The sequence below is a fragment of the Triticum urartu genome, chromosome 7A (genome assembly GCF_056163025.1).
Source record: "Triticum urartu cultivar PI428250 chromosome 7A, HENAU_Tu73, whole genome shotgun sequence".
Lineage (NCBI taxonomy): Eukaryota > Viridiplantae > Streptophyta > Magnoliopsida > Poales > Poaceae > Triticum > Triticum urartu.
Window position 1 is genome coordinate 587083472 of NC_141879.1, and position 14755 is coordinate 587098226.

Sequence of the window (14755 nt, forward strand, 5' to 3'; positions counted from 1 at the left end):
TATGGAGTTATTGGAGGTCAGCGATGCGGCAATGGCCAAGTATTTCACTATGATGTTAGATGGAACAACTCGTACTTGGTTGAAGGGATTGCCATCCAATTCTATCGGCTCATGGGCGGAGTTGAAGGCCTGGTTCATTCAGAACTTTAAAGACACGTGTAAGCAGCCTATGTTGATTGTGGACCTGACCAATTGCAAGCAAGAGAATGGTGAATCCACAACCCATTGGGTGCGCCGGGTCAAGGAGATAATACATTCATCTGATAAGATGGATGCCGGCTCAGCAATCTTAATGTTGGAGAAAAATTGCCGTTTCGAACCTCTGAAGTAGAAGCTGGGGCGGCTCAAGCGTGACTGTAATGACATGGGAACGTTGATGGCGGCTCTCGTCAAGTATGCTGATTCTGATACTACCAAGGACCCGGTGTCTGACGAAGAAAAGGCAACGAAGGGAAAGAAGAACGGCAACGGCAAGGGTCACCAGCATAACCCGGCGAATCAAGGAGGTAATAAATGTAAGGCTGATGAGTTTGTTGCTAACACCAATGCACAGGGCGGAAATCAATGGCCCAAGGGCAGACAGCCCCTCAGTCGGGCGGGCTAGGTCCCACCCTTGAGCAATTATTGAATGAGCCTTGTCCAAAGCACGTCACCCGGGAAAAGCCAGCCACCCACCTGTGGAAAGATTGTACGATCATGAAGGCTTTTAAAAATTCAAACGCGTTTGATGGAGGTCATGGCCCAGGTGGCGGCTCAGGTGGAGGCGGTTTCCAAGGCCCGGGCGCCGGCTTAGGTGGAGGAGGATTCCATGGTCAGGGCCATCCTGGTAACCAAGGAGGGTATAATCCGCAACCCGGCCAAGGTAATCAGCAGCATCAGTTTGGATATCAGAGCAACCCGAAGCAGCTGAATAGTGGGCAATACCATGTATTCACCACTAGCTTATGTAAGAGAGACCAGAAGCTTCACAAGAGGGCCGTCAATGCCGTTGAGACGGCGGTTCCACATTACTTAAGTTGGTCAGAGCAGCCTATTGTGTGGAGCAGAGAGGATCACCCACCCCGGGTCGATAATCCGGGTCACTTGGCTTTGGTGGTGGCGCCTTAGGTTGGTGGATACAAATTCACTAAGGTACTCATGGATGGAGGCAGCAGCATCAACATCCTCTACTATGAGACGTTCCGCCGGATGGGATTGACTAATAAGAGTCTTAAACAATCCAACACTGTTTTACATGGTGTGGTTCCTGGCAAGTCGGCATACCCAGTGGGTAAGATTGAACTAGAAGTAGCCTTTGGGGATGAGTATGACACTAGAGCAGAAAAATTAACCTTTGAGGTGGTTAAGATCAAAAGTCCGTATCATGCTCTGTTTGGACGGCCGGCTTATGCCAAATTCATGGCTCGGCCGTGTTATGTGTATTTGCAGCTTAAGATGCCGGGTTATAAGGGCACCATTACAGTACACGGGAGCCGGAAAATAGCTTTGGAGTGTGAAGAAGGTGATGCTGCCTATGCTGAATCTGTCTGTGCAATAAAGGAGTTAAACTTTTACAAAGATCATGTTGACCCAGCAGACATGATGTCATTAAAGAAACCAAGAATAGAGCATGAGCCGGGGTTGAAGTACAAATCAGCTGATGACACCAAGATGGTTGACTTTGTGCCTGGCGACTCATCCAAGCAGTTCATCATCAGTGCTAACTTGGATCCAAAATAGGAAAGCGCACTCATCGAGTTCATCCGTGAGAACCAGGACATCTTCGCATGGAAACCTTCAGACATGCCGGGTGTCCCGAGGGAACTCGCTGAGCACACTCTCAATACTGATCCCAAGATTAAACCTGTCAGACAATTTCTCCGATGGTTCAATGAAGAAAGGCGCAAGGCCATTGGAGAAGAGGTGGCCCGACTCTTGGCAGCTGGGTTCATTGTAGAAGTCTTTCACCTAGAGTGGTTAGCCAACCCGGTGCTTGTACTCAAAAAGAATGGCACCTGGCGTATGTGTGTGGATTACACCGATCTGAACAAGGCTTGTCCGGCTGATCCTTTTGCCCTCCCCCGTAATGATCAGATCATTGATGCTACGGCGGGTTGCGCACGTTTGAGTTTTTTGGATGCTGATTCTGGTTATCATCAGATCAAGATGGCAGTCAAAGATCAGGAGAAGACGGCTTTTATCACTCCTTTTGGAGCTTTCTGCTATGTGTCTATGCCTTTTGGGCTGAAGAGTGCCTAGGCGACTTACCAACGGTGTGTGCAGAATTGTCTTCATGATCAAATTGGACGTAATGTTCATGCTTATGTGGATGATATAGTGGTAAAATCCAGGAAGGAGGAAACCTTGGTCGCAGATCTGAAAGAGACTTTCGATAATCTCCAGGTCAACAAAATGATGCTTAACCTGGCCAAGTGTGTTTTTAGAGTCCCAGCCGGCAAGCTCTTGGTTTTTTTGTGTCTAACCGAGGTATTGAGGCTAACCCGGAGAAAATCAAGGCAATTACATCCCTAGCCAAACCAACATGCATCAATGACATTCAACGACTGGCGGGTCGTGTCGCTGCTTTGAGCCGGTTCATAAGCCAGTTAGGGGAGAAGGCAATGCCTCTTATCAGATGATGAAGAAAACAGATGATTTTGTTTGGAGTGATGCTGCAAACTCTGCTTTTGATGATCTGAAGACACAGCTTGCTGAGCCGCCAGTCCTGGCTGCTCCAGTTGAGAAAGAGCCTCTACTGTTATACATGGCCGCCAACTCATGAGCTGTTAGTGTGGCTATTGTGGTGGAGCGCAAGGAGGCTGGCAAGGAGCATCCGGTTTAACGGCCGGTTTTACTACGTCAGTGAGGTGCTAATTGAATCCAAGCAAAGATATCCACATTGGCAGAAGCTCGTATATGGGGTGTTCATGGCAAGCCGGAAGCTTAAGCATTATTTTCAGGGACATCCAATCACCGTGGTTAGCTCTCCTCCTTTGGGAGACATCATTCAAATCAGGGAAGCCACTGGACGAGTTGCCAAGTGGGCGATTGAGCTTGGGTCTCATTGGTTGAAGTATGTGCCATGTACCGCGATCAAATCTCAAGCACTAGTTGACTTCATTAATGACTGAACAGAGATGCAGATGCCAGAAGAAAAACCATACAACACGTATTGGACTATTCATTTTGATGGGTCCAGACAGTTGGAAGGCTCGGGGGCTGGAGTTGTTTTAACCTCTCCTCGAGGTGACAAATTTTGTTATGTGTTACGGTTGATGTTTCCTTGGACTAACAACGCAGCAGAGTATGAAGCTTTGCTCCATGGTCTTCGAGTGGAAAAAGAGATGAGTTTGAGCTGGGTCAGATGTCTTGGCGACTCAGATCTAGTGGCTCAACAGGTATCAGGCAAATGGGATCCCAAGGACCCTCTCATGGCGGCTTATCACCAGGAGGTTGATGCTGTTGCAGGGCATTTTAAAGGTTATCAGGTGGAGCACATTGACCATCAAAAGAACGAAGCAGCTGATGCTTTAAGCCGGTTGGGGTCTCAGTGTAAGCCGGTACCACCTAACACCTTTTTGGATGTTTTGCATAACCCGTCTGTCAAGTTGCCCACAGAAGAAGATTTAGCTGTTCCTGACCCGGAGGCGCAGTTGGTGGCGGCTCTTCATGTCATCCCAGATTGGACAGTGCCGTTCTTGGCTTACATGACCCGGGGAGAGTTGCCAGCGGATGAGACCCTGGCTCGACAGATAACCCGGCAGTCTAAGTCAATGATGATTTCGGATGGAGAATTATACCATCTCAGCGTCTCCGGAACATTTCAGCGGTGTGTTTCCCCCGAAGAAGGTCAAGAAATACCTCGTGAGATCCTTGAAGGTGATTGTGGTCATCATGCTGGGTCAAAATCTCTGGTGGCCAAGGCTTTTTTTCACGGTTTTTACTGGTTGACGGCTCACGCTGATGCAGAGGATCTGGTCAGCAGATGTGATGGATGTCAAAAGTTTGCACGACAAGCGCATGTGCCGGCTCAAGAGCTCCGGATGATTCCAATCACTTGGCCGTTTGCGGTCTGGGGGCTTGACATGGTGGGACCTTTCAAAAGGTCTAAGGATAAAAAGACACATCTCTTAGTGGCAGTTGATAAATTCACTAAGTGGGTTGAGGCGGAGCCAGTGAGTAAGTGTGACACGGCCACGGCGGTTTAGTTCATGAAAAAGGTGATCTTCCGTTTTGGTTTTCCACGCAGCATTATCACTGACAATGGCACTAATCTGTACCAAGGGGCTATGGAGGAGTATTGTCAACGTGAGCACATCCGTCTTGATGTTTCTTCTGTAGCTCATCCTCAATCCAATGGTCAAGCTGAGAGAGCAAATCAGGAAATTTTAAAAGGTCTCAAACCCCGGCTTATGGTTCCCTTACAGCGAACGCCGGGTTGTTGGGTAGAGGAATTACCCTCGGTGTTGTGGAGTATCAACACCACACCTAACAGGTTACACACCTTTCTTCATGGTCTATGGAGCAGAAGCAGTGTTTCCTAGTGACATCCGTCATGACTCGCCCTGTGTGGAGGCTTATGTTGAAGCTAATAATGAACAAGCCAGATAGGATGCACTTGACTTGTTGGACGAAGAAAGAGACTTAGCAGCAGCTCGATCAACAATTTATCAATAGGACCTGCGTCGTTATCACAGCCGCCGGGTTAAGTCCAGGACTTTTCAGGAAGGCGACCTGGTGCTCCGGCTCATCCAGGATCAATCAGATGCACACAAGTTATCCCCGCCTTGGGAAGGACCCTTTGTGGTCAGCAAGAATTTAAAAAACGGGTCGTATTACCTCATCGACGTTCGAGAGCACAAAGATTCGCGTAAGTCGGAGGAGGAGACCCGCCGGCCGTGGAACATTGCTCAACTTCGGCCATACTACACCTGAGCCACCAGCTCTCATCATGTACATACTTTAACATTGTATATACCATGATAAAGCAATAAAGTAAGACCATCGTTCTCTTTTCTTTTGAAGGATTATGCATCTTTGTTATTTCTTATTTTCAAATGACTATTAAGGAGCTGATCATATTTGAATCAAGCCTCACCTTTTTTGGTCCGGCTTATGATCGTATTCGAATCTAGCTGCAATTATCATGGTCATTTGGGGGCTTCCTGTTCAAACATAGGTCGTATTCGAACCAAAGAGAACATAGCTGTCGTAACCCTCTTGATCGGCTCAAGGCCAAACTCACTAGGGGGGTTCTTGATCGTATCCGAATCATAGCTTAACCCCTTTTGGGTCCGACTTGGATCGTATTCGAATCAGGGTCATTAAAAACCTCTCAAGGTCATTTAGGGGCTTCCTGTTCAAACATAGGTCGTATTCGAACCAAAGAGAACATAGCTGTCGGTACCCTCTTGATCGGCGCAACGCCACAGCCACTGGGGGCTATATGGTCGTATTTGAACCTTAGCTTAACCCCTTTGGTCTGGTTTACTGATCGTATTCGAATCAGAAGCCACCAACCTTTAAATATAAGGTTAAATCATACTTGTTAACTGTTATTTGCCTTTGAGTTTCTTGTTGCAAATAATTAGCATGATCTTCTTCGCCAGCTTGTCTATTTGACAACAAGGCTACCAAGGTATGATGATCATTAAAGTATTCGAAGGTATTGATTTCTCAGAAAGATTGAATTATCAACTTCATTACCCGGGTTACTCAAGTCGGTGGTCTAAGGATCAAAGGTACAAGTATGTCTATTATTTATATATAATTGCCTGCTGCATTAACTAAAGAGTTAGTTTCATCCCTTGTCCTTTATTTATATCTGTTTTCTGTTTTCTATTATGATAAACATATTGGATATAAGCCGGGTGTTTTAACCCGTTCGGTTCTAAGCCGCCAAACCAGTCTTTTCTCTTGTATCTACAGGGAACAGAGTTAATGTGTTGGCCTGGATTCGATCGTAGGATCTCATGTTCATGTGTGAGTTAATGTGTTGCAAAAACAATCATCAAATATAATGCATATATTGCCATCAGGAAACACGGAGTCACATACAGTGTTTTATGCACGATGGCATAAGCAAGGCATTCAGTGTTTTCACAGCTAAACTATTACACGGCTTTTTATAAGCCAATGAAGACGGTTATTATTCCTCCCTCGCCGGTTCACCGCCCTCTGTTGGCTGGAAGTTGGGTTTTGACCAGTCAAAACCATTCACGGCGCCGAATTCTGCTTCATCGTCGATTACGCCTGCCGGGTCAACTTCCGGGGCAAATGTATTTTCTCTTACAGGTGGGATCAAATCCGTCACCTTGTACGAGGGAGTCGCCATCTTCTTATTCTCAGCATCAAAACCCGGCTGATATTTGTCAATATTGGTATCATCTCCAAGGGTAGTAACCTGAGGCCGGACTCCGCACACACAAGCCATGAAGTCATCCTGCTCAAAGGGAGATCCGTCTTCCTTCACGGTGGGATAGCCTCTGGCCACGTCCGCCGGGTCTAGGTCTGGCACCCAAGCCTTGGAGCGGCTCAGGGCAGTCAAAGCCCCGGCTCGTGCACAGGAGCGCTTCACCTCTTGAAATCTGGTAGGCAGGATTGGTAGTTTCTTCAAAACGTCGTTGAGCCAGTTGGGTCCTTGATTGGCAGGAGAGATGGCGGCAAGCGCCCGTTGTGCGCCAATATACAGTTGTTCTACTAAAGTGTACACTGCCTTCAGTTTAATCAAAGGATCTTGGCTCAGGTTCTTGCTTCGTGGGCCTGCGCATGTTTTACAAACAAAGTCAGCTGGCGGCTTATAATCTGGATCAGCAAAAAGTACATAAGATTAAAAACGGACGGCTTACCAAAGACGGCGGACTCCATTTGAGACACCCAGCCCTTTAAGCCGTTCAGCTCTGTTGACACCTCGTCAAGGGCTGCTTCGGCTCTCTCAGCGCGTTGTGTCAGAAGCATTTTTTCCTCTGCCCAGGTCTTCTTCTTGGCAGCCAAACTGGTCTTTAAGTTTTCCGTCTCAGAGAGACTTATTTGCAATTTGGAGTTAGCAGACTTAATTTCTGCTTCCTGACCAGCTAGCCGGGTCTTCGCATCAGTCAATTGCGATTTTAGTTCGGATAGGGCATTCTGCAAGAATACATACTCAGATAAGTCAAGATTTTGCTCAAAGGTTCAAATATCAAGATTCAAGTCTCAAGTACTTTCCAAAAAAACCACTTGACACTTGGGGGCTAATGTATGCCAAATCAAATATTTATGACTTTAAAGACATACTTTAAGTCCCAAGTACTTTACAAAGTAATAGCACTTGGCACTTGGGGGCTAATGTATGCAATTCAGCAAGTTTCTCAAGGTTAAGCCAGAATATTAAGTTCTTTGAATATGGTACAAAACAATTTAAGGTACCGGCTCATTTATGATCAAAAAGAACCGGCCCTTGGGGACTACAGGTGAAGTTTTGTTCTGTTTTATTGAATTCAAGAAAATCAAAGGTAAAGGTCTTGGCCTATATGCTAAAGTCTACAGATCATTCCCGTTTTTTCATAATCTGAAGACTTGGGGGCTGAAGGAATATAGATAAGCCGGAAGAACATACCTCATATTTCAGCTGCAACTGTTTGACCACTTCAATCTCAGAGTCGCGCTGGAGTGCACGTGACTGAGATAGCCGGATAAGATATTGTTGGCATTTAGATGGTCGTAATTGGCAACGTCAAAGCGCACTTTCTGCCTCTCCAATGCCTCTTGTTTCACAGTACACCGAGCCAGCACAGTTGGATTCCCTGGTTCAATAAAGCGACTCCCGGTGATCTGAACGTCTTATGCAGACGGTGATGGCGGGTTGGCTGAGCTTGATGGTCCAGTAGCAGAAGGGTTCACAGTGGTCTCATCAAACGACGGCTTAGGAGGATTTGCTTCTGCATCAACAGGTGGGTCTTCTGGAGCGTCGGTTAATGGAGAAGATGGCATGGCTAGGTCAGATGCAAGCACCGGCGGGTCTTCTGTCGGTTTAGCTACCTTTGCCTTCTTGTATTTAGCTTGGCCACTAAGAAAAATGTTGCAGGATTGTCAGTATAAAGATACAATTGGAACAACCCGGAAAACATGAGGATTTTTCATTACCCAGGGGCAGTCTTGAAGGACGGAAATTGCGTCTGCAATGAGTCGCCAGAAGAGCGAGACACCTCCTGAAAAGATAAAATAGAGTTAAAGTAATACAAGGGGAAGGATCCATTAAACAGAGTTAAAGATAGAAAGAAGTGAACCTCATTCGGGCGCTTCTGAGGAGTTTGTTGAAGAACGACAACCGGCTCATCTTCAGTCCGAGCTTGACGGTGGCTTTCATGTTGCTGCTTTTTCAAACAAAAGTTGGGATCCAAGTGAGCTAAAGGGTTAGAAAACCTTATTTTACGGATCACTCGTTGAACTTTTTGTCTTGGCAAGGGCTCGGAGTCGGAGGAAATGATAGTTACCTCTGCTTCCACAGCCTGACTGGCCCCAGTGTCATCCTAGTAAGGATCAGTGTCAATAAGATTGTTAAAAAATTGGCCAAGGGAATCAAGGGCTACCTCCGAATCAGATGTGTCATCAAGCTTCATCCAATCTTCAGCAGTGTTTTTTTCTTCTTTTTCGACCTCCGGGTCGTTTTCTTGGCGTTTATGGCGGCGGCTTTCGCTTTCTTGGCAGCCTCGTGGTCATACTTAACTTTCCAGAAGTTAGAGTTGGCTTGCAGATAGGTAAAAACAAGATAAAGAGTCAGGCAAGTATTAAAACAATACGTCTGGGAAAATACAAAGGAGAGAAATAAGTATATCCTTACTTCTGGCACCGGGTTAAGCTGGCAGAAGGGGTTTAACCCGACGACACTGCAATCTTTGTATTTCCCGTTTACCAGAAGAGTTGACATTGAAACAATATCTTCTTCTGTTAATTGAACGGGGCTGTGACGAAGAGTCATCCGGGCCTCCACCATACTCATACATCAGCTTTGATCGACGGCTTAAAGGGATGACCCGCCATGAGATCCAGCAGCGGGTCAAATCAACTCCAGTTAACCCGTTCCCTAACAGAGCATTAATCCTTTTGATGGAGGGTATCAGCCTCTTGCGTTCAGTGGCAGTAAGCTTGTCGGGAAGCGCGAACTTGGAGTCAAGACGATCGGGGCGATAACCCGGCAGTGGCTTCTCGTTCATCGGCGAAATGTCTTGACAGTAGAACCAAGTCTGGTTCCAGTCCTTTGGGTGACTTGGTAAGACTATGAGAGGGAAGACAACACCCTGCCGACGCTGAATTGAGATGCCTCCGAGTTCTAAGCTGAGGCCATTAGTGCACTAGTTCTGCCGATTCAAATAAAAGTATTCTCTAAACAACTCCACGATCGGCTCTTGCTAAAGATATACCTCACAGAGCACTTGGAAGTTACATATGTTAGATACGGAATTGGGTCGGATATCTTGAGGGTGGAGCTTGAAAAAGTGGAGGACCTCTCTGAAGAACTTTGAGCCGGGCGGTGAGAAGCCATGGTTCATGTGGTCAGTGAAAACAATTACTTCGCCATCTCTTGGATTGGGCTGTTCTTCTTCCGAGTCAGGGGCACGGTAAGACATGACGGTTTTCGCTGGCAGAAATCCTATGGTGAAGAACTCTTTCAAACGTTCCTCAGTTACGGTTGAGGGAACCCAGTTACAGATGGTTGGTGCTTTGGACGGCATGATGTGCAAAGAAGAACTGAAAAGCAACATGCCGGTTCAGTTTAATGGTGAGATTGACAGTTAAGATGCAAACAAGTAATGGCGGCTTAGTTAAGGGCTAATGACATATAAGGAAAATTAAGTCGGCATGATAAGTCGCCATGACTACAGATATTTGAAGAAGGCAATTTCAGCTAAGTGTTGAGACAAACAAGTTTCTTAAATTGTTTGGTATTATTCCAGATCAAATGGCTATTCAAAATGGAAAAAATTCTAGACCTAAAAAAGTTCAGCACAGAAGAGTATGTAAGTTCTAATGCAGCCTTCGAAATAGAGAAAGGGGTCTGTGGATCAAGAAAAGGCACAAGAACACCACCGCACGAGCATATATATATATATATATTGAATCAAGAAGAGGCCTACAGTGGAAAAACTACAAGGGACTACGATGAACTCAGAAGAACATGAAAGAATCTGGAAACCCTAAGTGCGGATTTGAGAAGTGAAATGAAGAGAACCTACAATCACAGGTCTTCTGCGGAGGTCGTCGCTGTTGTCTGGATCGGTTCAGGTTGATGCAGCGGCCAACGTCGACGAAGACGGAGGTGAAGCACGGCGGCGGCGAAGCTCGAGCAGTAGGGGGTGCACGAGAGGAAGAAGACGGAGCGATAGAGGAGAATGAGGAAGGCCGAGGCGTGCCTATTTATAAGGAAAGATGTGAACAGACGGGCAGAAAATCGAGGAGAGCCGAATAATGGCTATCTAGCTACACAGACGCCTGGATTCTCGGGAAGCATTAAAGATAAAAGATCCATTGGGAGATGACGTCATGGATGTTCTTTGCGTTTTCAAGAGATGACGTCACAGCGGGTTACGAAAACTTCAACGAAGATAAGAAGATTGATTTTTGTCTAAGTATTGAAGATTGACAAAGAATGAAATTCAAAGTCAACCTGGGGCCTAATGTTGGGGATATTACTATCAGTCATGACCCGCCCAGGAGGGGCCGGGTCAGCCCCAATGGCGGGTTACGCAAGAAGCCCAGTAAACATTCAAGACGATAGTTTATTAAACCTTATAGAAGGCCTAAGGGCCTGGAGGCGGCTTAAGGCCCGATATTGTAAACCGCCGTATGTAAGGAAAGACTTGTAAAGAAAGGCATGTAAAGGAAGCCACCGAGCTAGACACGATTATGTGCCGGCCGGGACTCTGTAGGCCACCAGGCGTCAACCCATGTATATAAGGGGACGACCCGGTGGCGGCTTAGGGCAAGAAACAACAAAATCGATAACCAAGCCGGCGAGTTGAGCCTCTTGGTTGTCGAAACCCCAGCAATACCAATCCCAACTAGACATAGGCTTGTACCTTCATCGTAAGGGGCCGAACTAGTATAAAACTCTCTTGTGTCCTTTGTCCTGATTAACCCCTTTAAGCTTCCTAGTGTGATGGCCCTACGACAAAGTCCTTGCTCTAGGACATCTGTCGTGACAATTCCACGACACTATGGTTAGAATTTATTCTTAATACTTTTCTCATAGTTGCGGATGCTTGCGGGAGGGTTAACCATAAGTAGGAGGTTTGTTCAAGTAAGAACAGCACCTAAGCACCGGTCCACCCACATATCAAATTATCAAAGTACCGAACACAAATCAAACCAACATGGTGAAAGTGACTAGATGAAAATGCCATGTACCCTCAAGAATGCTTTGCTTACCATAAGAAACCGTTTTGGCCCGTCCTTTGCCTCAAAAGGATTGGGCTACCTTGCTGCACTTTTGCTACTATTGTCGTTACTTGCTCGTTACAAATTATCTTGCTATCGAACTACTCTGTTACTTACAATTTCAGCACTTGCAGACATTACCTTGCTGAAAACCACTTGTCATTTCCTTCTGCTCCTCATTGGGTTCGACACTCTTACTTATGGAAAAAAGCTAAAATTGATCCCCTATACTTGTGGATCATCAATGCTATTTTCTGGCACCGTTGCCGGGGAGTGAAGTACCTTTGGTAAGTGGAATTTGGTAAGGAAACATTTATATAGTGTGCTGATATTTAGTGTCACTTGTTACTAAGGAAAACAATCCTTTGAGGGGTATGTTTGGGGTATCTTCACCTCGACTTGAACCACATTTAGCTACCCCTCAACCTACTGACCTACTAGAAATATTGAATATGAAATTCCTTCGGGTATGATAGAACAACTGCTAACTAATCCTTATGCAAGAGACGAAATTGAACATCCTGATATGCACTTGATATATGTAGAACAAATTTGTGGATTGTTCAAGATTGCAGGTTTACCCGGAGATGAAGTTATGAAGAAGGTTTTCCCTTTATCTTTGAAGGGAAAAGCATTGGCATGGTATAGGCTATGCGATGATATTGGATCCTGGAATTGAAGTTGATTGAAATTGGAGTTCCATCAAAAAAATTATCCTATGCATCTAGTTCATCGTGATCGGAATTATATATATAATTTTTGGCCTTGTGAAGGAGAAAGTGTCGCTCTAGCTTGGGGGAGCCGAATTCAATGTTACATTCAAGCTCCAATCATGAGCTCTCAAGAGAAATTATTATCCAGAATTTTTATGCTTGGCTTTCTCGTAATGATCAAACCATGCTTGATACTTCTTGTGTTGGATCTTTTGTGAAGAAGACTATTGAATTCCGGTGAGATCTTTTGGAAAGAATTAAATGCAACTCTAAAGATTGGGAACTCGACGAAGGTAAAGAGTCAGGTATTAAGCGTAAGTATGATTGTGTTAAATCTTTTATGAATACCGATGCTTTTCAAAAGTTTAGCATTAAATATGGACTTGACTCTAAGATTGTAGCCTCCTTTTGTGAATCATTTGCTACTCATGTTGATCTCCCTAAAGAGAAGTCGTTTAAATATCACCCACCTATTAAAGAACCAATACCAGTTAAAGAAGAAACTATAATTTATAATGTAGACCCAGGTGTTCCTACTGCTTATATTGAGAAACCACCTTTCTCTGTTAGGATAAAGGAACATGCTAAAGTTTCAACTGTGGTCAAAAAAAGCTATATTAGAACACCTAAACCTGATGAACAAATTAAAGTAGAACCTAGTATTGCTATGGTTTAAGATCTCTTGGAAGAAGATGTAGTTGGGCATGTTATTTACTTCTGTGAAGAAGCTGCTAGAATTGCCAAACCTGATAAAAAGGATAAACATAGACATGTTGTTGGCATGCCCGTTGTCTCAGTTAAAATAGGAGACCACTGTTATCATGGTTTATGTGACATAGGTGCTAGCATGAGTGCTATTCCTTATTCTTTATATCAAGAAATTATGAATGACATAGCACCCGCAGAGATAGAAGACATAGATGTTACTATCAAACTTGCTAATAGAGACACTATATCACCAATTGGGATTGTTAGAGATGTTGAAGTCTTGTGTGGGAAAATAAGATACCCTACTGATTTTCTTGTTCTTGGTTCCCCCCAAGATGACTTATGTCCCATTATCTTTGGTATACCTTTCTTGAACACCGTTAATGCTAAGATAGACTGTGTGAAACAAACTATCGGTGTTAGTTTTGGTGATGAGTCTCATGAGTTTAAATTTTCCATGTTTAGTAGAAAACTTCATGAAAATGAATTGCCTAGTAAGGATGAATTAATTGGTCTTGCTTCTATTGTTGTGCCTCCTACTGATCTACTAGAATAATATTTGCTAGACCATGAAAATGATTTACATATGCATGAAAGAAATGAAATAGATAAGATTTTCTTTGAACAACGTCCTCTGCTTAAAGACAATTTGCCTATTGAAACTCTAGGAGGTCCTCCTCCACGTGAAGGTGATCCTGTGTTTGAATTAAAACAATCGCCAGGCACTTTGAAATATGCTTATCTTGATGAAAAGAAGATATATCCTGTTATTATTAGTGCTAACCTTTCAGGACATGAAGAAGAAAGATTATTGAAAGTTCTAAGGAAGCACCGAGCTACTATTGGATATACTCTTGATGATTTAAAGGGCATTAGTCCCACTCTATGTCAGCACAAAATTAATATGGAACCTGATGCTAAACCCGTTGTTGATCACCAAGGTCGGTTAAATCCAAAAATGAAGGAAGTGGTAAGAACAGAGATCTTAAAACTTCTGGAAGTAGGTATAATCTATCCTATAGCTGATAGTAGATGGGTAAGTCCTATTCATCGTGTCCCTAAAAAGGGAGGTATTACTATTGTTCCTAATGATAAGAATGAACTTATTCCACAAAGAATTGTTACAGGTTATAGAATGGTAATTGATTTTAGAAAATTAAACAAAGCAACTAGAAAAGATCATTACCCTCCGCCTTTTATTGATCAAATGCTAGAAAGATTATCTAAGCACACACATTTTTGATTCCTTGATGGATATTCTGTTTTTTCACAAATACCTGTTTCTCAACCTGATCAAGAAAAGACCACTTTTACTTGTCCCTTTGGAACTTATGCTTATAGATGTATGCCTTTTGGTTAATGCAATTCACCTGCTACCTTTCAAAGATGTATGACTGCTATATTCTCTGACTTTTGTGAAAAGATTGTTGAGGTTTTCATGGATGATTTCTCTGTTTATGGGAAGTCTTTTGATGATTGTTTAAGCAATCTTGACCGAGTTTTGTAGAGATGCGAGCAAACAAATCTTGTCTTGAATTGGGAAAAGTGCCACTTTATGGTTAATGAAGGCATTGTCTTGGGTCATAAAATTTATGAAATAGGTATTGAAGTGGACAAAGCTAAGGTTGATGCAATTGAGAAAATGCCATGTCCTAAAGATATCAAAGGTATTCGTAGTTTCCTAGGTCATGTTGGTTTCTATAGGAGATTTATCAAAGACTTCTCTAAAATTTCTAGGACTCTTACGAGTCTTTTGCAAAAGGATATTCCTTTTGTTTTTGATGATGATTGTTTAGAAGCCTTTGAAACACTCAAGAAAGCCTTAATTTTTGCACCTATTGTTCAACCACCTGATTGGAACTTGCCTTTTGAAATTATGTCTTCTGCTAGTGATTATGCTGTTGGTGTTGTGCTAGGACAAAGAGTTGATAAGCTGAATGTTA